Below are 3,120 nucleotides of genomic sequence, written 5' to 3'. Positions count from 1 at the left end.
CCAGTGTCTCCTACTATTCTAACTTCATTGTGTCTTGCTTCTGGCTTTCTTCATCTCTAACTCTTGTGAACATGTTGGAGTTATAACTCCTTACCAACATAGTAAAATTTCTACCTATAACAAAAAACTTCCCAGAAAAGATACCAAGCCTACATTGACACTATGATTGCCTCTACTCTTAACTCTACCAATGCCCCCATCCCACCCCACCTCCCAGGCTGCACACATACTCCTCTTTTGGTCTGGTATTTTCCTGTTGGTTAGCAAAAGTATGGTCTGCAATGATGGGGGCAAAAACCTCCAAGCTTTTCCAAACATCCAAGTAGAATCCTATTTTGCCCTTCGATTGGAGAAGCTTAATCTTAGCCCCACTCTCCGAGTTTTCATACTTCAAGGTTAGGGTGAGGTAGGATAATTGCATATAGAAGCTGAATATGGAGAGAAGAATAAGTCCAGATTATCTGAAAGTCTTTTCAGGAAATGGTAGTGGGTCCAACTGCATTATGATGGTCATTAGTCACTACATAGGAAATAGAAAAGGTGGGAAAATCTCATTTTTTTAAATATGGAATGATTCATGAATTTGCATGTCACCCTTGAGTAGGGCATGGTAACCTCTGTATTGTGCCAATCTTAGTATATGTACTCCCAAAGCAAGCACAAGGGAAAACCTCATTTTAAAAATAACAAAAAAAATAATTCTGAATATATTATAGTTGTCCTGCATCCAAAATGCCCTAATCTAGCTCTTAAGGTGAAGTGAAAAGTTAAGATTTTGCTATTATGTGTATTTACAGAACCCTTCAGCATGAATTACATATTCTAGTATGTCTTTTCAAACTTACACATTCTAATGAAAAATCTTAATATTTGTCTAATTATCTTTATATTAAACATGATCTTATGTTAAAAATGTGTATTTATATTGCAAATAAGATGCTGAAATATTGGCACATTAATGCTTTGGAAGTATTAACTTACTTTTATTTATGTTGAACTAAGAATTCATGAGGCTTTCTGCTCAAGACTGACCCCCCACCCCCCTACCCCCCACCCCCCCCACACACACACATACTCTCTCTCTCTTTCCCTCCTTGGACTCCACTAAAATAATAAAGTATAAAAAAGTATAAACCAAAATTGAAGAGATAAGATATAGCCATTCAAGAGAGTTCAGGAAACTTCTTAGATGCAGAGTGACAAAGTAGAGCCAAAGAAATCATAGGTAACAATAGAAGATGCTGCAGCAGAAGCAGCTACCTGCCCAGGCAGCACTCTGGGGCCTCTCCTGAGTCCAGCCATGTACAATGGAAGAAGAGAGTAAGATAGGGCAATAACAAAATGATTAACTGATGATCTGTGTGTGGGACAGATCACACACAGTCCGTTCCCTAAAACCTTATCCCAGAAAAAAAAAAAAAAATTGTGGGGGTAGAGATTTGTCTCTAAAGAAAATAATTACACAGAGAATTAGGCCACTAAGATGGATGTGCATAGCTCATGATAAAGTCCACCCACGTGGAAAAATATATATATACACACACACATATATATGACTCTGAAAAGTAGAGAGAAAATAGCAGACTAGCTAGAAACTTGGGACCAAAAAAACAACCCCAAAAACCGGTGATGAGTACCCTGGGTTTTCTTTTTTCCCTTTCTATCCTAGATTGGATATTAGAGAAGGTGGCAACACAGAAACTCCAATAAGCACAGACAAGAGGCAGGAAACTGAACCCCCCCCCCCCCAAAAAAAAACCTTTCTCTAATCAAAAGACAAGAAAAGGGATATCCTAGCAAAACAGAATTTTAGACAAGAACAATCTATTTCAGCCAAATACCACAGATAAAAACTGCAGTTTCCATTCCTCCTCCCCTATCCCTTCAGTAGACAACCTCGACTTTTATTTTTACTCTTGCCAGTATATTATGTAGCATTCTAAATATTGCCACCAGTGTGGTGTCGGAGATCAAGTGAGAAGCTAATAATTTCGTCCTGTGCCCAGAAATTCATCCATAACTAGCAGTAACAAGGAATCCCATCCTTTCCTTGTAGGTATCAGAAACCTCCGGGAGAGGCAGGTAAAGACTCAGCACTCAGCAGTAAAGACAGCACACCTTCACAATAGGTGAAGACCCCATAAATCTGATATTTTACCCTCATGCTATGGTAACCCAAAACTCTATCCCCTCCCCATTAGATGGTATCAGAGACTAGTCCAGTTGGGACTTCTCACCACTGGGTAACATGACTACCTTCCCAAAACATCAGTGGAATACAGACGGATGGTAGTAATAAGGAGTTTCTTCTTCTCCCAACCAAGATGTATCAGTAAAGGCCTAGTTGGGAACCTAAACTCCCACCTCAACCCAGGAGTAATGAGAGACAGCTCCTTCTTCACCACCACTGGCCATCTATAGAGGCTAAGAGGAGAACTTTGACTTCTATCCTCACCAGCAGTAACAAGGCAGTACCATGTTTTATCCACTAGAATAGTGCCAGCAAAGTCCTGTGATAGCATAAGATTTACATAAGATACAGTCTTGTAACATAATACCCACAATGTCCAAGTTTCAATATAAAAAAAAAATCACAAATACTAAAAATTAAGATTGCAAACTGAATAAAAAAACAAATGTCAACACCAAGATGGCACAAATGTTACAATTATCAAACAAGGATTTTGAAGCAGCCATCATAAAAGCTCTTGAATAATTACAAACATACTTAATAAAAAAAAAAGTAGGAAGTCTCAGCAAAAATATATAAGATATAAAGAAAAAAAACAAATGGAACTTTAACAACTAAAAAAATTAATAACTGGGGGAAAAAAAAACCACAACAGTAGAATGGAGAAACAGAAGAAATAATCACTGAATTAGAAGACAGAACACAGAAATTACCCAATCTATGAGAAAACAGATACCTCCCCCAAAAGAAAGGCCTCAGAAATTTATGGAACTTAAAATAAAATCTTGCTTTTGTGTCATTAGAGATCCAGAAGAGAAGATAGATGGGGCTAAAAAGTATTCCAAAAAACAATGGTTGAAAATGTCCCAAGTTTGGCAAACAAACAAAAAAACCCCCACAGACTGACAAAGTACCTCCAAATAGGATAT

The 3,120-nt window shown here is 37.7% G+C and overlaps 1 non-coding gene across 1 annotated transcript; it reads right to left on the bottom strand.

The window, feature by feature from the left end:
• Positions 1-559: 559 nt before the first annotated feature.
• LOC119869894 lies at positions 560-661 on the bottom strand. Its single transcript, XR_005354881.1, has one exon. It is a non-coding gene; the product is annotated as a U6 spliceosomal RNA (small nuclear RNA).
• Positions 662-3,120: the final 2,459 nt, after the last annotated feature.

This window comes from Canis lupus, chromosome 1 (genome assembly GCF_011100685.1).
Source record: "Canis lupus familiaris isolate Mischka breed German Shepherd chromosome 1, alternate assembly UU_Cfam_GSD_1.0, whole genome shotgun sequence".
NCBI lineage: Eukaryota > Metazoa > Chordata > Mammalia > Carnivora > Canidae > Canis > Canis lupus.
This window is presented reverse-complemented; position numbering and strand designations above follow the sequence as displayed.